Raw genomic sequence first — 22,633 nt, 5'->3', positions numbered from 1 at the left:
TGACTGCATCGCTCTCCTTCTACCTCTCTCTCCTTCTCCCCTCTTCCTTTCTTTTTTGCGCTAAAATGGATTTACCCCCGGCCCCCAACCCCCCCTCACCCATCCGCTTCTCCTCTTTTCATCTCTCGATCCTCCTTCACTACCTCAATTGGACCTGGCTTTTAAAATGGATATTCGTTATATTAAGAAATCCATTTGATTTTATTGAACAGGCCTATATAACCATGATAACAACATAATAGCTGCGAAGTAGTTAATTATAGAAAGTGACACAGATAGACATATACCTTGTCCTGGCAGCAATGACACGTTGTTACGGGTAATCGATCAGCAACTCTATTGAATTTATTTAAATGAGGCGCCTAAATTAAGATGGGCGGTCAATAATTCTATGTCGACGGGGAAATTCTGTTTTTGTGTGTATGCGACAACTCGATCAAACCCTTGTGTGGTATTATAAGAAAAGGTACCTCTCGTCCATGTAGACGCTTTCACGTGACTTTCATTTTGATCACTTAATGACAGTGGTCTGCCTATTCGCTACTTGCACGGTTCCGCCATTATGCACTATGTGCGGGAGAGCCTCGAACTGGCAGCATACATGAAAGGAAGAATTATGTAACCTTACACAGAACGTTATGACTAGTTCAATTCCCATTCATGTATGCTGCCAGTTCGAGGCTCTCCCCGCACATAGTGCATAATGGCGGAACCGTGCAAGTAGCGAATAGCGTTAATACGCTGTCAGGTCAGTTATCGATTTAATGGCGGAAGCCCTTTGTCTCGAACAAAAGGTACCTCTCGATGAATAGCGTGTTGGGAACTCCAATTGGCACAAAGGAACAATAGGCGTTACATAATCTATTTCCTCTCCTTCCTATATAAGCTCCTTGGTTGAAGAGAGTAAAAACGCCCTAATCGCGGTCACGACGGGCGGAAATGGGGTCAATTTATTATTATCCCAGCAGGCAGCAGTGGTAGTTTTTTCCAAGAAAGTCTCAGTTCTAATTTAATAAGGGGATGTCTTTTTTTCTAAAGTAATGTCGAAATTAGGACTTACTGTCAATAATACGAAGGAAATGCATGGCAGGTATAAAATATGAAATACAAGTGAGTATTTGTAGTCACAAAAACATGTTTATACCGGTATACCTCACGTGACCTTGCATTATGGCGCCGTATTTATCTGTGTGTTCGTATATTTCATGTCCTCCTCATTGTCCTGTGAAAAAAAGTCAATCTTCAGATATAATAGTATTTGACTCCCGACATGAATTGATTTTATAAGTTGGCAAAGAAAATCACACAATAGTGACTACAGGGTTCAATAGTAAAGCACAAATGAATCAAAAACGTCTGACTGAGGTCACACTGAGGTTGAAGTATTGACGTGTCTGGGATGGAAAAGCATGTGGGCCAGCCTGAAGTATTTTAAGATTGGCGGCTGGTTTACATATAGTTAATAGAGAGATTGCGAAATTTACGTGAAACGTGACACGGGAACGCGAACAGCAAGCTACACTAGTCGAAAATCGGTTATTATGCCCTCTAGAGGGTGAAATCTATTGTGAATTGGTCAATCGTGGAATTACCGTAAGGCGATTACGTTGCGGTTGGTAGCAAAAATGACGTTCCAAAAGACAAAAACCGCATTATAAAATGCAGAAAATGTTATGTTTATCTTGTTATGAAGCGAATCAAAGTATCCTAATAGAACAAGTAGAGTCCGACATGTAATAAAATCCATTTTGGGGTTAAAATTTGATCTCGTATAGACAAGAAGAAGTGAACAAATTTCAATTTTTTTCGACGCGAATTCGAACGGGCAAATTGCCTATTCATTTGTGTGTGGAAAATGCCGTCCAAAAATCAGCTTGCGAAGAGGCGTTTTAGGCAAGATTGTGTCGTGTTACGGCAAAATGCGGTATAATTGTCTGTTTGGGACGGGGAACAGAAGTTCGTGCAACGCTATTTTTCGCCTTGCTTGTTCGTTGTGCATTAAAACAGCTGTCAAAGTGTTTTGCTTATGGATACTATTCAGCAAACTCAAAAATGTTTTTAAAACATGATAATGCATGTGTTTTTGGTTTTAGTTAAAACATTTTGATAACATATCGATGTATGTTTATATAAAAATCATGAAAACTCGTGTTATACTTAAAAAGTAATACAACAACATTTTAAGCCAAAATTCGAAATGCTATAGTAAAATATCACTTGGCAAACATATTTAAGTGTCTATTGTGTTAGAACGTTTATCAGCAAGTTTTGAACAAAAGGTTTTTTGCATGTTATTAAAACGTTTAATGCCCTTGACCCTCACATAACCGTTAACCCGACATTTAACGTTTTCTGTAATCTTTTTGTGTTTGCTGGGTAGTAATCGAACTAGGCATATTAGATTATTTATTTTCATTTTGCTTTAGAAAGTAAACAGGGTATTATTTATATGATAATGGAGTTTGTTTCTTGTTATTCGAATAATATACACCAAGACTTCCTAGGCATCCAACATCAAACTCTGTTTAGATTATTTAGACAAATAGCATACACGTGTGAACATAGGCCTATACTCATTTTCCAAAACTCAAATATCGCTAATCTGGACTGAATGCTTAGAACATTATTCAGTATCGAAGTTACGTAATGTTACTATGTCAACGGGATCACGCGCTAGAGTAATGAACCACGATCGAAATGATCACCACATAAAGTATATGGCACTCGAAGGCATACCAAAGTAGCGTGATCCGGTAACCAAGAGAATTACGTAACCACTTCGATGCTGAATAGATACAGCTAGTCGTATTTGCATATCAATACCGAGGAAAGTAGTTCGATGAAAGAAGATAATCTTCTCTGGTTCGATGCACCCAAGGTGAATCAATGGGTGCTTCCTATTACCTTTAGATTATTTGTCTCAGCATAGCGCCATCATGATTGCAATTGCGTTTACACGTAGTCTTGGTTCAGACTCTATGCGGCTATCACGAACATACTAGGAACGACGAGCGTTAGGACCGACACAAACTGGCTGTGTAGGAGGCTAGTTTGGATGTGAACGGGACTATGACGTTCTACCGCAAAATGCAGAAATCCGTAACCCGTATGGCGTTTGCAGTGAACGCCTCTCCGCAATCTCTCTAATTGTCATGTGTATACTCGATTGTTTATCTTGGTCAGTTAAAATCTAAATCCTGATAAATCGTATTTACTGCACATCTGTAGAATTATTTTATTAGAATTCTATCATTCAGACGGGGTGATGCAGCAGAATTTGACACTACTAACTATATATCACCCGAGTTCAGCAATTTAGATGCTTAAAATTCACGTACAAACTTGAAGCTTACACATAATAAATTGAAAAGTTACATTTATTTTATAACAAAATGGTATACTATGAAAAGCTAATCATTTAACAGCTATTTAATTGGGCATTTAATCCAGTATAGAGTCTAGCCCTATCTGTGGATATTATTAGCGCCCCCCCCCTCCTCATAATAATACGCTATTAACATAAGAATTGGACACATGCTAATAAGTTATTGCTACATCCTGATTCTATTATCCTTGGTTTGTCCCACGCCATGCACGTACTTGAACTTATAAATATTACCTGCCCTTACTGACTGGAGCGTAGGTAGGCATACAACGTGTGTCTCAGTGTGTTACAATCTAAAAAAAGGGCTCTCTTATATTACCCGACTCCATTGCTCAGTAGAAAACGGGGTAATTACTCAGGGTCTTTTTATCTTTTCAGTTTCCGTAAGTCTATTGTTCAGATACGAAAACGCAAGTGATTCAGTAAGTTTACTGTAATCTGACTTCATTGTTAACTTTGAAGTACCAATCAGCTTATTTCAATAGAAGCAGATGCCTATGTCAATAAAAGCGGAGAGACAAGACCGATGTTTTTAATGGTCTAGCGCCCTCTCGTCTTTGCATTGCTAAATTGATCTATATTAATTTGACAAAATGTATGCCAATCCGAATGATAATGTCCACTTTTTTTTCTGTAAAAACGTTGAAAATAAGCCCTTAAATCACAAAAGGTCCGCTTATGAGCCTGTCGCGCCCCAATGCACTTGTGCAAAGCCACAGTGTCGCACTTCCCTCGTATCAATGTTTATCTCCCTATTTTGCTTCCTCCTGCCCCCCCCCCATTATCAGGCCCCCCCTCCCTCCCCGGTCCCTACTCTCTCCTCTGGAGCTTTCTCTTTCTAGTCTTTCCGTCTATTCTCTTTCTTCCTCACCCCCTCCCACTCTCACTTGTTCAGTCTCAAGTATCTCCCTCCCTCCCTCCCCCCCTTGCGAAATTTATCAGTATGATCCATGAATGAAAATAAGCTCTGCAAAAATAAACATTTAAAATAAACCCGAGTCTTGCATATAGGCCCAACCAATTGAATATTTGAATACAAAAGCCACCCAAGTCCATACTTTGGCCAAATTGAGTTAAGCATGGGAAAGTGTTGCTATACATAGGCCTGTCATATGTATGAAAGAACAACTCAAATTCATCATCTGTGTCTATTGAGCATGTGAAAAATAGCATGTATGAAAGAATCAACCCAAGTCCATGATTTGAGTCTTGTAACACATTGATTGAAATCCAGTATGTATAAAAGTCCACTTGTAACACATTCATTGCTGGAGAGTGACTTTTGAAAAAAAAAATGGGTTTAATCAAGGAAAGTGTGTGGTTTATATTACATGGCAGAATGCTGATTAACATTATACATAACTGTGTGCTTTATTTTGTATTATCTTACTAGTGGTAATCTCATTCCAACATTATTGTCTTAGTATATGATTCAAAAAACCACCCAAGTCCAGAATTTAAAATGAACCCCACGATAATCGTCATACCTAATACAGTTTAACCCACCCATTTGCACGTACAACTTACCATATTGACCAGGTAAATCTAACTGAAGGAATTAAAATGATACACAGGTTTTTTCTCAAAATCACTTCCCATGGACTTGGGTGGGTTTTGGATTCATATATTCAATTATCAGATTAGCTTGCCATTGGTACGAATGAATAGAATACATTATCTTTGCTCCAATGCAATGCAATTCTTTTGTATTGCATTTCAATATAAAACATGATTACCAAATCACCACTTGTACGCGCCTCATTGGGAGATATTTGACTATTTCAGACGCTCGTTTCATCGCCAATATGAAAGACTTTTGCTTATAACTTGGCAACATGGTTAGTATATATTTCAATGCAAGACAATTTTTACGAGCCACTTACGTCTAGGCGTAAGTGTGCATATACACCAAACACAAGTCAATTGAAGCCGTACAATTTACCGCGAATTTAGGACCGTAAAATTTAGACTCTTCTTTTGTCTAGATTAGCACCCAACCGCACATCTCAAGGTTTTATGTAAAAAATCAATATAACTTACCAAAACGAAAACTGAAATTCACGAGCTTCAAATTTTCAGTAACTAACAAAAGGCTAGAATAAAAGATTGGTCACACCTGGGAGACTACCACTTCAGAATAACAATGACTTACAAAAACTATTACGGATACGGAAACAGAAACTGAAAAGATAAAACGACGGTCAGGACAATTATTGCTTTTATTGTTTACATTCGGAACTGAAAAAAAACCACCAAAATTGCGAAATCAGTTTCCACTTTTTGCAGAAATTTTGTGCAAAATTTGTTGATTCCCCCCCCCCTGAAATTCACTAAATTCACTTTCCCTCCAAAAAAAAAGTAGCGGAAATCCTAATCTGTGGCTCAATATACAGAAATCAGTTCGACCATTTGAATTTTGGAATACCCCAGTAAATTGACAGCCACTTTAAAACATTGAATGATTTAAATCACACCTAAAAATCCTGGTACATGGCCGACATGCTACACACCACCTATGACACAACGCTACACACCACCTGTGACAAAACGAGATCCCTTTTCTTGTAATCGAAAAACATTTTCTAAAATTGTAACGTTTTTGAGACACCCTGTACAACGCGTGTCTTTTGGTATTGTTGTTGTTATTGCTTATTCTTAATAGCGTTGTTGTTATTATTATTATTATCATTATTATTATTATTATTATTATTATTATTATTATTATTATTATTATTATTATTATTATTATTATTATTATTATTATTATTATCATCATTATTATTATTATCATTATCATTATCATCATCTCCTTCATCCTTCATGGAAATCGCTAAAAAGTTCCGTATGTCTCTGGTACACTATTTCCATTATCGCCTTTATCAACGTAACTGACAGTAAGCATGATTTTAGGCCTCATAACTTGCTTCACAAACATGTATGCAACCGATGTCCCGATTATAAACACAAAAATCATTACTATCATGATTATTAAACCATTAGCCTTCCAGTCCAATTCCTGGATTAAGAAACTAATGACTATCATAACAGCGTAGACTAACATGAAGAGAAGAATATAAATGGTCTCCCAGAGGGGCTCGGTGGCTCTTGCCGCTGATTGTTGGCTAGTTTTTCTTCGATTTTCAAAAAGATGAGAATGACGAGCCAAGCGACGACCATGGCGGGATATTCAATGAGTGGTATGTAGGTAATTTCCAAGAGACGCGTGTAATAGTTGCCCTGAAAGACGAAAAAAGGAAACAAATGCAAACATTACATTCTCTGAGTACACTAAAATGATATTTAGTCCGCACGTTATACCCGTGCGGAACACTCTTTTCATGTTCATTCACCTGTGTATGAACAGCCTTGTGCACGTAAAATAGGGAAAGGTTTTAGCATATCAAAAGAGCCGACGCCCTAAACATCAAAATAGTTGGTTTCTGGTTTGGTTACAATTCAAAGAATAAATATCTAAAACATAATGGGCTCATTGATTACTCAACATAATGTCTTTTCCATTTCTATTTCCATACATCCAAAGATATGCATGTGATTTCCATAAGGGGTGTGTCGTTATTCCGAAGGACCTTTATTCCGAAGGTTCATTACTCCGAATTTACAACAAGGCTCATTGATCCAAAGGGTTATTACTCCGAAGGGCCATTACTCGAAGGATCATTCCGAAGGTCGTTATTCGAAGGGTCATTACTCCAAATCGAAGTAATGACCCTTCGGAATAACGAACCTCATTTTAAATTCGGAGAAATGACCATTCGGAATAACGAGCCTTGTTTTAAATTCGGAGTAATGACCCTTCGGAATAACGAACCTTCGGAGTAATGACCCTAACGAACCGTATTTTAAATTCGGAGTAACGCACCTTCGGAGTAATGATCCTTCGGAATAATGAACCTTGTTGTAAATTCGAAGTAATGACCATTCCGAATAACGGAACTGATATCTATCCACAATACACATTTTGACTGATTTTGTTACAGAAGATGGTGTTCTTAATTTGACACCTCATTAGTAAAAACTGAGTGGGAAACGACGGAGAACGTGGCCCAGAAAGCCTGTTTTAAATCGTCGAAGTCAAAAATAATGGTTGCTGACTTTGGACGGCATGTTAAAGTTAATACATCCTTTAAGATTTATACAGTTGCCCTCACGTGGGCAGATTTCTTTCGCACAAGCGTTGGTCTCGGTCACAGCCTGCTTGTGCTTCTTTGTGACGAATGAGTCCAGCTTGGAACAATTCCGATATATGTACGTACGCACGTATGAACGCCGGTACGGCGTAAGACGTGTGGAGCATCGCAATCTCTTTAATATCATCAAGCATCACTTTGACGATAACGGACATTTTACTCACTCTCACAAATGAAGACATCTTCCCCAAGAGTACATATCGAATTTACGAACAATGGCGGCTCATAAAACCAAGAAGTAATTTAACTTTTGTTCTTGCTGCTAGGAGTGTATAGGAATAATTGAACCAGTGAATTTTGGAATGCTCCAGTAAATTGACTATAAACTGGTAATGTTGCACATACTAATAAATTCTACTTACGTCGTCATCAGGAATGAAGCTGAAACAATACACGACAACGCCAATGAATACCAGGAATGGTATAATCTTCGTCCATCCGGGAATCTTCTTCCAGAACGTAAATCCAAAGAGTTGGGTCACTACGATCAACCACAGCATCCCAAACAAGAACATTGGCCATTCACTGGTGCCATCAAGACTTGGACCACCCTTCTGAAATGCGACAACTGTGGCGTGTATCACAACCCATGTTTCTAACGTGAATCTCCAAAGGCGGTTTAGATGCAATTTAGTATACAGCAAGCTGCCTTGGAGCATAATCATCCACGTATGGACAAATCCCATTGCATGAGCCCAAGTGTTTTCCATTGGGTGATACCAGAATGTATAGATGGCAGCCCAAGCGAATGCATAGCCGTGATATTTTCGCGCCAAATCAATTGGACCACGTGATAAACGTAATTTACTGCTGATTTTGTCTTTGTGTTGAGGACCTGGCCATCCAAATATAAAGCCACGATCCCGGTATTCCATTAGGAGTACAACGACGAGAAGCATGATCACGGATCCTGTAGAGCTTGCGATTGTTACATCTTGTGCTGTCGCGTCATAAGTGATATGTGTTTGCGCTAAGTGGAGTAGATGAAAGAATATGTTTAAAAACAATGGTATCCATTGAATGATGTCCATCTGAGTGCTATATTTAGGTCCTTTGATTTCATGATTTGACTTCTTCTTCTGCGCATAATAAATGGTTACCCAGATTGTCAGTTGATGCGCCACATAACACATCCAAACAAATAACCTCGTCAGAGCATTAGCTGTGTCTGGAGGAAGTTGCCAATAGTACCATCTAGCATCTGCGCCTGAGTCTGATCTCTCGGGAACTCCAGGCTCGGGATCAAATGGCTCGGGAAGGAAACGATCTTGGGAGGTAGAAGAGTTGAGATGTGTGTATCCTGACTTGGCGTTCCAACCCCGAAGATGTCCTAAGCCGAAAACAGCCCCTAGAAGAGCGATTATGAATAGCATTCCTCCTATCCATGCCAGGACGTCTTGACGACGAGAACAACACGATTTGCCGTTTGCCTTAACAGAAAATAATAAACACACATGAAAGTTAATTAAGGTGGTACTACACCCCTGATAAATTTTATGACCAATTTTGCATTTTTCTCAAAAAATAACTACACACTGTAAATTCAAAGGATCAACATCTATGCCAATAAAAAGCGAAGAATGCTCCCAGCAAACACAAGAATGTTTCCAAAACATTTTAACATGTTTATGGATGTTATATCTTGGGTTTTGGTTTAGATAAAAGCGTTTAAATAAACTGTCTGGTTATATAAAGTAATAGAAACGTTTTAAAACGTTTTGTATGAAAACACACTACAACAATATTTAAAAAATGTTTTCAAAATGTTGTATATATTTTGCAAACATTTTTTGCCAAACATTTTGTTAACACTTAATTAACATTATGTTAAAATATTTTGCAGTAGGTTATCAACAAAATGGTTTTGAATGTTATGAAAACGTTTTATACCCTTTCTATGTCCTTTATTATAACCCGACATTTAATCGTTTTCTGACAACCTTTTCTAACCTTTTGCGAATGATATCAAAACGTTCTGTGTTTACAGGGCTTTTAATAAGTTGGAATATGACATTTTTCAAAAGGTTTTGATGCTTCAGACGCGGTTCAAATTATATAGAAGATCCTTTTGAGATATATACTTCACAAGCTCTTGAACTTTATTTGAAAATTTAAAAGACGTATCGTGAACGATTTTAAGTTAGCTGGCTATCTCATTTCATTTTCAAGTCTCGCTTTAAATAGTTCGAAAATCATTCAAGAATGGTTGAAATGGTCAGTAACACTGTAAGTATCGTGAAACGCGTTTGCTGAGGCCATCGCAAATAATGTGGAAATAACAGTGGACAATGGCGTAGCTAGTCATTAACCACCCATTCCGTTTAAAAAGATTTCAAGAAATCCAAGACTGGGTAAAATAAAAGGAATAGACAAAGAGTGACAGGGAGAGGGGGAGAAAGAGGAGGAAGAAGGATATGTGGAGGGATATGTGACCATCCAGCACAACTGAGCCCTGAAGTCGCCAATCATCATTTTTGAGATATTCAACCAAAATACTCTGCTTGAAATTAGCTTTAAAATGATGTATATCATGTCTATAGTACTTGACATTTAATGTGAATTTTCCTACAATAAAGGGCTGATTTTTAACGTTTTTACCCCAAAAGCGGAGTATTCGCATTGGTATTTGGAGAGGGAGTGTCTCCCCACCCCACCCCTCCCCTCTGGCTATGGCTTTGAAGGCATGTAGAAACATCCCCAAGGTTTTTGTCATTCGCTAAATTTTTCTTACACATTATAGACTTACTTCCTAAATTGCCGTAAATTTGACCGGAATTGTTAAAAAGTACCATGTATAAAGTCAGTAACACTGTACGTATAGTGAAGTGCGTTTGCTATAAAGGCCATTACAAATATTGTTGATATAAAAGTAGACATTGGTGTAGCTAGTCACTAGCCACCCATAAAAACAAATAAGTAAAATAAAAGTTTCAACTGCTATAGTATTATTGCTGGATTTCGACGATATCACCATAACAGCACACTTACATTTGAGCAAACGGTTACTAAATTTATATCGTAAGATTATAGCTCACTTGAAAGTAAATCTTCAATAAAAGAGTAACAGAAAATAATACGTACATCTTTATCGCTGTATTCGGTTTCAAGCAACGAAGCTGATTCGTCAGAAGAAGACGCATTTTCCGTTGAATTCGGCATTTTTAATGTTTCATTGCAGTTGATAATTATGTTCGCAATAGACCAGTTTAAATATTCTGATACAACTAAGATTTGTTGCTTTTTGACCTTGCTTGTTACCTGATATCAGTTATCATAATTTATACAAGATTACAAAAAAACCCATCATGCATTGCGCGGAATCCAGAAAAAGACAATATTTTTAGATTTTGTTAATCTCCGAATCTGACGTCTTAAAACGTGCGCTGTTTGAAACATGTAGTTGCAAGAATTGTATTTTAACGGTAAATTTACAAGACAACAAGCTTTTAAAATCATCGTTAATGCATTGGTATAAGATCGGGAAAAATTGTAATGTACAATATCAGTAACTCGTCTGGTAAACCATACCATGCAGTTCGTTATCATCGTATATCGTATATAATCAGATAAACCACATTAATGTTGTAAGAACAATTGGACTCCCCTGAAATCAAATCTTGCAAAGAGCCGATATTAGATAAACAACAAAGGTCGTTATAAGGGACCTATTAAGTGGGTATGCTCCCCCAGAATTCGGAGATGGTTGGGCTGTGTTAGCAGACAGCGTACAAGGGGGTCTTTCAGTGCTCTTTTTTGGTGAATTCAGGGATATTTTGGAGCTGGGCGCCCCTCCTTGGGACCTATTCCAAAAACGAAGGGGAACCATTTTTTGTGGTGTTTTATGTCTATCAGTATTTTTGGGGAACAATTTAGAAAGAGTACCCCTTCCATGTTTGTCTTTGACAATAAAGAAACTATCATGGATGCATTGGAGGCCAGAATCTCCTCGAACATACCATATCATACTGCTATAAAGGATTGATATTACTGCATATCTAGTAGTTTGCCATATTTTTCAGTTGCGGCTTTAAAAATCGAAAATTTACTAAGAGTAAGAGCTGTATACATGGAAATTTATTATTATTTCGACATAATATGACAGGAGAGAACATGCCCTGCACTCTAAATTTTGCAACGGATATTGTAGTTGTGAACAAATGGTTGAACCGTTTGTTGCACTGTTTTGATGTTACCTACTTGAATACACTTGTATGACAATATAAATCCAATAAAACAGCCATAGGTGTCAATTGTCTTTTGGAAAGGGTTGGTAATTGGTAAAAGTAATTTCTTGGCTATTTATATTGCATTATATCCTTAGATTCTTGTTCATTGATTGGTTAAAAGTGTGTCACGTGATCAAAAATAAACACACTATTCTGTAAAGAAGTGAGAAAAAGTACTATTTACGTCCGTAAATAGTACCTCCAAGCCGTAAATAGTACTTCTGGATATTTACTATCTACGGATAGCAGCATACCCACGTCGCAGTCCATAAAGCATATAGAATAATATTGAACGTCGACATTGACTATGAGAATATTTTGTCACTGCCGTGAAACGACAACACAAACATGGCGAAATATTAAATCAAGCTGGAGTGGCTGCTCTGCTGAAAAAGATTCATGATTTCAGCTGTTTAATTTGAATTTTTTTACCAGTTCTAGCGCAGGAATATTTACTGTATTCAGACCAACACTGACATCATATAGGGCCTAATACAACTTGAACAAATAAACACTGACAATGAGCAGTCAATGAGTAAGCTTTAAAAACCAACACATGAACATGACAGTGCGAGTCCTTGGACCGCCTAAACCGGCCTACCGTGCATCATCATCATGTGCATAGGCCCTACCTAGGCCCATTTCGAAGCATGATGGAGTTTACATGTAATCTTTTAACCAATCAATGAACAAAAAATCTATGAATGAAGGATATAAAACAAATATATACTGCCTTCATTCGAGGTGAGATCAATAGTACGCCCCTCAGGAAAATAGTACTATTGATCTCACCTCGGGCCCATAGTTTTAACCAGAACCTCTCATGGCAGTATATATTTGTATATACTATTTCCACATAATTGTCCCGAAAATACAAACGCGTACAACTATGTACTAACACATAATTGGCCTGAAAATACAGTAATACACGGTGTAAGTTTGAAAGAGCAAAGAAATTGTCTTCTAACAATTACGAGCCCTTTACCCAAAGACTAATATTTTGACACATTTACCATTTAATGGTAATTATATCATAATTACCCAGCAAACACAAAACGTTTTCGACATCATTCGCAAAAGGTTATAAAAGGTTGTCAGAAAACGTTTAAATGTCGGGTTATTATAAAGGGTACATTAATGGTATAAAACGTTTTCATAACATTAAATAACATTTGTTGGTAATTTACTGCACAGCAAACACAAATGTTTTACAGAAAACATTTAAATGTCGGGTTATATAAAGGGTATAAAAACGTTTGAAGGGATCTGGAATGAGCATTTGAGCGTTTCGACAGTATTTTTTGTGGGACATGAGAGCACATCAGACATATCGAATTGCATTCTGAATGCGAAGAATGTCTTTCTGATATCAAATAATTTTCATTTTTTGAAATTCACGATATAATACAAATTTTATGACAAATTATTAAAATTTGATATTTTTCACATTTTTGATATATAACAGTCCTCAAAGTAAATTTTATAAATGTAATGACATATTCTTAAAGTGTATATAGCTGGGAGGAAAAGCCGACGATGAATTGAAAATTTTGACCTTTCATATTGAAGATATGGATTTTTTTTCCCAAAAAGACCTTTTTTGTGTGTGTGTTTTGTGGGAAAAAATCCATATCTTCAATACGAAAGGTCAAAATTTTCAATTGATCGTCGGCTTTTCATCCCACCTACATACACTTTAAGTGTAAATCATCAGGTTTATAAAGTTTACTTCGAGTACTGTTAAATATCAACAATATCAATTTTTAATCACTTGCCATAAAATGTGTATTACATTGCGAATTTCAAAAAATCTAAATTATTTGATATCAGAAGGACATTCTTCATGTGCTCTAATGTCCCACAATAAATACTGTCCAAACGTTCATACCCCACCCCTTAATAACATTCCAAAAACATTTTTGAAAACTTGTTACAAATCATTCTAAACAGAATATTAATTTGGGGTTGAAAAATATTTTTGCAAAAATGTTTGCCCAAAATATTTACAATAACGTTTTTAAAATGTTTTCACGACCTTTATATAACCCGACATTTAAATGTTATTAAAAACGTTTTGTAAAAACATTTTAAGAACATTTCTGTGTTTGCTGGGTGCAAATATTTTAACATAATGTTATTTAAGTGTTGACAAAATATTTGGTCAAAAATGTTTCCAAAATAGTTTACAATGACATTTCGATGTAAAAATATTGTTGTAGTGTGTTTTCATACAAAACGTTTTCAAATCTATAAGCACTGCATGTACACAGGTTTATTCAAAGTACGTAGCATCAAGAGAGTGCAACAAACGGTTCAACCATTTGTTCACAACTACGTTAACCGTTGCAAAATTTAGAGTGTGGGGCACTCAACTTTAGCAGTGACGGTATGTGTACCTGTCATTAGGCCCCCATTGATAAAGTCGACTATACCCGATGCCCCTCTTCTTTGTCAGTAGGTTCGGCTACCCAATGAACCCCCGTTTTTCTATAATTTTATTACCAAAATGCCATAAAATAATGCGGAAACTTTCAAAATTTCTTATTTCCGCAATTTATGCCCTACTTCTCGACGTCGGTGTTCAAGTCTGTGACTCTTTCTCTAAGTGGTCAACTTTACAGCTTAAGGGCTCGGATAGCGAAGTTTGCACTTGTGGAAGCTGAGAGCACATCAGACACATCAAATTACCATCTTAATACGAGGAATATTATTCTGATATCAAATAATTTAGATTTTTTTGAAATTCGCGATATTATACAAAAGTTATGACATATGATTAAAAATGATATTTTTGACATTTAGCAGTCTTTGAAATAAACTGTATAAATCTAATAATATGTACATGTAGCTGGGATGAAAAGCCGTCCATCATATGAAAACTATGACCTTTCGTATTAAAGATAAACAATTTTCCCCCGAAGACCTAATTGTTTTGGTGTTGTTGTGTGTGTGTGTTGTTGTGGGGATTTTTTTGGGGGGGGGGGGGGTATATCTTCAATACGAAAGGTCAAATGTTCATATGATGGACGGCTATCCCTCCCAGCTACATGGGGATAACTATTTGGCTAGTTAACATTTGGCTAGCTAATTTCAAAATTAATAGAGGGCGTCCTATGTTGGTCGCCCAGACTAGTTACAATGTTGTCCTCTAGGCTAGTTAAAATTTTTGTCCCTCAGGCTAGTTAAAATTTTGTCCCTCAGACTAGTTAAAATTTTGTCCCTCGGGCTAGTTAAATATTGTCCCTCTGGCTATATAGTTATTTTAGTCCCTAAAAAATTTAACTAGCCTGAGCGACAAAAATTTAACTAGCCGGAGAGACTAAAATTTAACTAGCCTGTGCGACCAACATTTAACTAGCCAAAATAGGACGCCCTCTATTGATTTTGAATTTATGCTAACAAATGCTAACCACTAACTAGCCAAACTAAACAAATACCCAGCTACATACACTTTAAGAACACTAGTGTACCTGTAGCTGTAAGAGCACCTGTAGCCGTGATAGTGCTCCCGTGATATGGAGAATTAAAGCCAAATCAGATGAAGTTTAAAATGTAGCTCCTGGATGACCTTTGACCTCGGATGACCTCGATTTTAAGTTTTACGTGTTCCCTTCATATCAAGTATTACACCCACCAAGTTTGAGCCCGATCAGACAAAGTTTGAAATTTGAACCCTCTGTGATGACCTTTGACCTCGGTTGACCTCAATTTTATTTCGGGCACGTATTCCCCTCGTATCAAGGATTCCACCTACCAAGTTTGGGCCTGATCGGACAAAGTTTGAAATTTGACCCCTCCATAATGACCTTTGACCTTGGTTGACCTCAATGTTATTTTGCGCATATATTCCCCTCGTAGCAAGGATTCCACCCACCAAGTTTGAGCCTGATCGGACAAAGTTTGAAATTTAACCCCTCCATAATGACCTTTGACCTCGGTTGACCTCGATTTTATTTTAGGCATATATTCCCTTTGTATCAAGGATTCTACCTACCAAGTTTGAGCCCGATCGGACAAAGTTCAGAAATTTGACCCCCTCCGTAATGACCTTTGACCTCGGTTGACCTCGATTTTATTTTAGGCATATATTCCCTTTGTATCAAGGATTCTACCTACCAAGTTTGAGCCCGATCGGACAAAGTTAGAAATTTGACCCCCTCCGTAATGACCTTTGACCTCGGTTGACCTCGATTTTATTTTGGGCATATACTCCCCTTGTATCGAGGATTCTACCTACCAAGTTTGGGCCCGATCCGACAAAGTTTGAAATTTGACCCCCTCCGTAATGACCTTTAACCTCGCTTGACCTCAATTTTATTTCGGGCATATATTCCCCTCGTATCAAGGATTCCACCCACCAAATTTGAGCCCGATCGGACAAAGTTAGAAATTTGACCCCTCCGTAATGACCTTTGACCTCGGTTGACCTCGATTTTATTTCGCGCATTATATTCCCCTTGTATCAAGGATTCCACCCACCAAATTTGGGCCAGATCGGACAAAGTTTAAAATTTGACCTTTGACCTTGACCTCCGATGACCTTTCAAACCACCCCATAAACGTGGAATGCCCAATACCTATCTATATCCGAAATATCGGAACGATGCGTCGAAGCGCGGCGAAACGCATAGCCGGATAGACAGACAGAGCTCATTATTTTATTAGTATAGATATCATAAGATTTATATTTACTTCGAGGACTGTTAAATATCAAAAATATTAAAAAAATATCATTGTTTTATAACTTGCAATAAAATTTGTATTATATATATATTTCAAGAAATCACAATTATTTGACATCGTACATGTCGTATTCAGTATGCAATTTGGTGTGCTCTCAGACCTCACAAAAATACAGTTGTGTAGATACATGTAGGTGACCGACCTTTTAAGGCGACGCGATCTTTTGTTGGTCGAAGCAACCAAAAAAATAGATTTTCGCCAGCCCATTCGCGGGCTGGTATATATTTCTGGGATCGGGTCTGTTTGCTCAAGAGATTAACTTTTATTGGTATTGGAATGACTTATTTTTTATATTTTTGCGGTGGAATTTTTAAAATTATTGTAATTCGATTTGTCAGGACAAGTAAGTATGTTTTGCCGTTTCAACGAATGAAAACGAATGAGTATTACCAAAGTTATGTTTGAATTAATATGACTTTAAAAGTTTTAGGTATAGGCCTAAAATGTAACAATAATACAAACAAGGGAAGAGGCCTACGCATCATACACTGGAACAAGGAAACATTCAAACATTACAAACTAGCGCACGAGATCAAGTAAATGATGCTTAATCGTATTCTTAATATATCAATATACAGGGGAAAGAAGAATTACGCATCGCACACTAGCACAATTAAACATGAATTTACAAATGGAAACATTACATGCATAGGCAGATATACCAGAGTAAAAACTCCGGACATACCTGCCTGTGCGGGGACTCGAACCCCAGACCTCTCGCTTGTCGGGCGAGCGCTCTTACCACTGAGCTACACAGACTATCCCTGATAAACAGGACTCAAGTCTGGTACTTATGGATATGAGCAGTCATGCGGGGCAAACAGTACAAACAACACATTACATACCAGTGTACGAGATCAATTAATGATGCTTACCCGCCGGCCTAATATAATCATACAAACAAGGGAAGAGGCCTACGCATCATACACTGGAACAAGGAAACATTCAAACATTACAAACTAGCGCACGAGATCAAGTAAATGATGCTTAATCGTATTCTTAATATATCAATATACAGGGGAAAGAAGAATTACGCATCGCACACTAGCACAATTAAACATGAATTTACAAATGGAAACATTACATGCATAGGCAGATATACCAGAGTAAAAACTCCGGACATACCTGCCTGTGCGGGGACTCGAACCCCAGACCTCTCGCTTGTCGGGCGAGCGCTCTTACCACTGAGCTACACAGACTATCCCTGATAAACAGGACTCAAGTCTGGTACTTATGGATATGAGCAGTCATGCGGGGTAAACAGTACAAACAACACATTACATACCAGTGTACGAGATCAATTAATGATGCTTACCCGCCGGCCTAATATAATCATACAAACAAGGGAAGAGGCCTACGCATCATACACTGGAACAAGGAAACATTCAAACATTACAAACTAGCGCACGAGATCAAGTAAATGATGCTTAATCGTATTCTTAATATATCAATATACAGGGGAAAGAAGAATTACGCATCGCACACTAGCACAATTAAACATGAATTTACAAATGGAAACATTACATGCATAGGCAGATATACCAGAGTAAAAACTCCGGACATACCTGCCTGTGCGGGGACTCGAACCCCAGACCTCTCGCTTGTCGGGCGAGCGCTCTTACCACTGAGCTACACAGACTATCCCTGATAAACAGGACTCAAGTCTGGTACTTATGGATATGAGCAGTCATGCGGGGTAAACAGTACAAACAACACATTACATACCAGTGTACGAGATCAATTAATGATGCTTACCCGCCGGCCTAATATAATCATACAAACAAGGGAAGAGGCCTACGCATCATACACTGGAACAAGGAAACATTCAAACATTACAAACTAGCGCACGAGATCAAGTAAATGATGCTTAATCGTATTCTTAATATATCAATATACAGGGGAAAGAAGAATTACGCATCGCACACTAGCACAATTAAACATGAATTTACAAATGGAAACATTACATGCATAGGCAGATATACCAGAGTAAAAACTCCGGACATACCTGCCTGTGCGGGGACTCGAACCCCAGACCTCTCGCTTGTCGGGCGAGCGCTCTTACCACTGAGCTACACAGACTATCCCTGATAAACAGGACTCAAGTCTGGTACTTATGGATATGAGCAGTCATGCGGGGTAAACAGTACAAACAACACATTACATACCAGTGTACGAGATCAATTAATGATGCTTACCCGCCGGCCTAATATAATCATACAAACAAGGGAAGAGGCCTACGCATCATACACTGGAACAAGGAAACATTCAAACATTACAAACTAGCGCACGAGATCAAGTAAATGATGCTTAATCGTATTCTTAATATATCAATATACAGGGGAAAGAAGAATTACGCATCGCACACTAGCACAATTAAACATGAATTTACAAATGGAAACATTACATGCATAGGCAGATATACCAGAGTAAAAACTCCGGACATACCTGCCTGTGCGGGGACTCGAACCCCAGACCTCTCGCTTGTCGGGCGAGCGCTCTTACCACTGAGCTACACAGACTATCCCTGATAAACAGGACTCAAGTCTGGTACTTATGGATATGAGCAGTCATGCGGGTAAACAGTACAAACAACACATTACATACCAGTGTACGAGATCAATTAATGATGCTTACCCGCCGGCCTAATATAATCATACAAACAAGGGAAGAGGCCTACGCATCATACACTGGAACAAGGAAACATTCAAACATTACAAACTAGCGCACGAGATCAAGTAAATGATGCTTAATCGTATTCTTAATATATCAATATACAGGGGAAAGAAGAATTACGCATCGCACACTAGCACAATTAAACATGAATTTACAAATGGAAACATTACATGCATAGGCAGATATACCAGAGTAAAAACTCCGGACATACCTGCCTGTGCGGGGACTCGAACCCCAGACCTCTCGCTTGTCGGGCGAGCGCTCTTACCACTGAGCTACACAGACTATCCCTGATAAACAGGACTCAAGTCTGGTACTTATGGATATGAGCAGTCATGCAATGGGTAAACAGTACAAACAACACATTACATACCAGTGTACGAGATCAATTAATGATGCTTACCCGCCGGCCTAATATAATCATACAAACAAGGGAAGAGGCCTCGCATCATACACTGGAACAAGGAAACATTCAAACATTACAAACTAGCGCACGAGATCAAGTAAATGATGCTTAATCGTATTCTTAATATATCAATATACAGGGGAAAGAAGAATTACGCATCGCACACTAGCACAATTAAACATGAATTTACAAATGGAAACATTACATGCATAGGCAGATATACCAGAGTAAAAACTCCGGACATACCTGCCTGTGCGGGGACTCGAACCCCAGACCTCTCGCTTGTCGGGCGAGCGCTCTTACCACTGAGCTACACAGACTATCCCTGATAAATCAGGACTCAAGTCTGGTATTATGGATATGAGCAGTCATGCGGTGTTATCATGACACGGCGCCCACCGCGATCTACTCTCTGACCCCACTCGACGCTGTTCAGACCTTGCGTAAGTCATACGTCGGCGACAAGGGAAGAGGCCTACGCATCATACACTGGAACAAGGCAACATTCAAACATTACAAACTAGCGCACTGAGATCAAGTAAATGTGCCATTTGTAATCGTATGTCTTAATATATCAATATACAGGGCGAAGAAGTAATTACGCATCGCACACTAGCACATTTAAACATGAATTTACAAATGATTAAACATTACATGCATCTCAGATATACCAGTTTGTAAAAACTCCGGACATACCTGCCTGTTCCAGTGTATCGAACCCCAGACCTCTCGCTTGTCGGGCGAGCGCTCTTACCACTGAGCTACACAGACTGTCCCTGATAAACAGGACTCAAGTCTGGTACTTATGGATATGAGCAGTCATGCAGGGTAAACAGTACAAACAACACATTACATACCAGTGTAATGTTTCCAGAGATCAATTAATGATGCTTACCTCAGCCGGTAATATAATCCCGACAAACAAGGAAGAGGCCTACGCATCATACACTGGAACAAGGCAGGTATGTCAAACATTTTCAAACTAGCGTGTATCGAGATCAAGTAAATGATGCTTAATCGTAAATTCATTAATTATCAATATACAGGGGAAAGAAGAATGCGTATTCTTTTTAGCCATATTAAATATGAATACAAATGGAAACATTACATGATAGGCAGATATACCAGTAAAACTCGGACATACCTGCCTGTGCGGGGTACTGAACCCCAGACCTCTTCGCTTGTCGGGCGAGATCTTACCACTGAGCTACATCAGACTATCCCTGATAAACAGGACTCAAGTCTGGTACTTATGGATATGAGCAGTCATGCGGGGTAAACAGTTTGCGCTAGTTTGTAATGTTTGAATGTTTCCTTGTTCCAGTGTATGATGCGTAGGCCTCTTCCCTTGTTTGTATGATTATATTAGGCCGGCAGGTAAGCATCATTAATTGATCTCGTACACTGGTATGTAATGTGTTGTTTGTACCCATATCCAAGTACCAGACTTGAGTCCTGTTTATCAGGGATGTCTGTTGAGTGGTAAGAGCCTGCACAAGCGAGAGGTCTGGGTTCGAGGCACAGGCAGGTATGTCCGGAGTTTTTACTCTGGTATATCTGCCTATGCATGTAATGTTTCCATTTGTAAATTCATGTTTAATTGTGCTAGTGTGCGATGCGTAATTCTTCTTTCCCTGTATAACAATAATAGTTAATATACAGCATCATATGGTCAGCAGAAGAAAAGTATGTCATTTCAGTGTCTTTGACCCGGGGTCCTTGACCACTGAACAGCGTGATATCATCATATAGTAAACTATACATTGCGAATTAATATCAAATTATTTTAAAATACAAAATGTACATGTAAGGTGAGTTTATATTATGATATATGGCGAATTAAAGGAGTATTTCGTGATCCTAGCATCCACTTTTTATGACATTTTTCAGTAGATATCCACAAAAAAAGCTTATTCTAAAAATTTCAGTTGATTCCGATTTTGCCTTTACGAGTTATGCATGGTTATGTGTAGACAATGTGTTGCAATTTTGTTCTGGTATACCAGAACGAAATTCAAATTTCACGATTACTTTGCTAAACGAATTAATCTGCAAGAAATATTTTGTACATAAACATTATGTAGCCAGAGGTTTCCAGTGATATAAAAATCTCAACTTTTTTGAGAAAAGTTGGGGATGATGCTGTGGATCACGAAATGCCCTTTTAACTAAAACCTGCAGTCAGTGCAGTGTAGTATTTGTGACGTGGTATATCGAAAGCAGACACTTTTGGGCAGGATCGTAAATGGAGAAATAGCCAAAAATCTACCCGGGGTGATTTTTTCACGACCGGAATATAACTGGCATCTTGTATTTTGAGACATTTTTCAAGGTAATTCCTACTCTCAACATTGTCAATAATATTTTTAAAGGCAGCTTATCTATTATTAATATTAAAGGCCCCATTCAGTGATTTGCTCATCCGGACGATCGTAAAAATCATCAAAATTTTGGTACCGTACCTTTGTTATTACATAGATGTGCTAAGTCTGCGAATGGTTCAGCCGAAAGCCGTGTAGGCCTATTTAAGACAAAATAAGACATTTTACACGAATCTGTATTTTTAGATACTGACAGTATCTAAAATTAGCTACAAGTATTTGAATGGCGGGGCTTGAACTTCGTCAGTACTGCTGTTTTCTTCATTTTTTTTTTTTTTGGCATTTCAAAAATACCAAATGACAATTTGAATGACTTAGGCCTATCCTTCTCTTTTAAGCAATTTATAAACAATTTTAATATTTTTACTCTTGCGCTGGGATCACTCTTGCGCTGGGATCTTTAAGAAATGTGGCGTATCATGTCAAAAACAGACATCTTTTGGACAGCTTATAAATTTGGAGGCTTTCACATAAAGAGCTATTTTGCTCCACAACGCCGTTTTCCCCAATAAAATCGGACATTCTTAAGCGAAGATATTGAGTTCGTAAGTTATGGTATTAAAAAATTGGAAATTGAAATATCGTGGGTAAAAAGCTGAAAAGACAAATAA

General features: G+C 38.0%; 7 non-coding genes across 7 annotated transcripts; all 7 read right to left on the bottom strand.

Annotated features, from left to right (window-relative positions):
• Positions 1-17,248: 17,248 nt before the first annotated feature.
• On the bottom strand, positions 17,249-17,321 carry Trnav-gac (transfer RNA valine (anticodon GAC)). Its single transcript has one exon. It is a non-coding gene; the product is annotated as a tRNA-Val (tRNA).
• Positions 17,322-17,688: 367 nt separating this feature from the next.
• On the bottom strand, positions 17,689-17,761 carry Trnav-gac (transfer RNA valine (anticodon GAC)). The gene has a single exon. It is a non-coding gene; the product is annotated as a tRNA-Val (tRNA).
• Positions 17,762-18,128: 367 nt separating this feature from the next.
• Positions 18,129-18,201, bottom strand: Trnav-gac (transfer RNA valine (anticodon GAC)). The gene has a single exon. It is a non-coding gene; the product is annotated as a tRNA-Val (tRNA).
• A 367-nt stretch (positions 18,202-18,568) lies between these two features.
• Positions 18,569-18,641, bottom strand: Trnav-gac (transfer RNA valine (anticodon GAC)). Its single transcript has one exon. It is a non-coding gene; the product is annotated as a tRNA-Val (tRNA).
• Positions 18,642-19,008: 367 nt separating this feature from the next.
• Trnav-gac (transfer RNA valine (anticodon GAC)) lies at positions 19,009-19,081 on the bottom strand. Its single transcript has one exon. It is a non-coding gene; the product is annotated as a tRNA-Val (tRNA).
• A 366-nt stretch (positions 19,082-19,447) lies between these two features.
• Trnav-gac (transfer RNA valine (anticodon GAC)) lies at positions 19,448-19,520 on the bottom strand. The gene has a single exon. It is a non-coding gene; the product is annotated as a tRNA-Val (tRNA).
• A 368-nt stretch (positions 19,521-19,888) lies between these two features.
• On the bottom strand, positions 19,889-19,961 carry Trnav-gac (transfer RNA valine (anticodon GAC)). The gene has a single exon. It is a non-coding gene; the product is annotated as a tRNA-Val (tRNA).
• Positions 19,962-22,633: the final 2,672 nt, after the last annotated feature.

This window comes from Amphiura filiformis, chromosome 10 (assembly GCF_039555335.1).
Source record: "Amphiura filiformis chromosome 10, Afil_fr2py, whole genome shotgun sequence".
NCBI classification, from domain to species: Eukaryota; Metazoa; Echinodermata; class Ophiuroidea; order Amphilepidida; family Amphiuridae; genus Amphiura; species Amphiura filiformis.
This window is presented reverse-complemented; position numbering and strand designations above follow the sequence as displayed.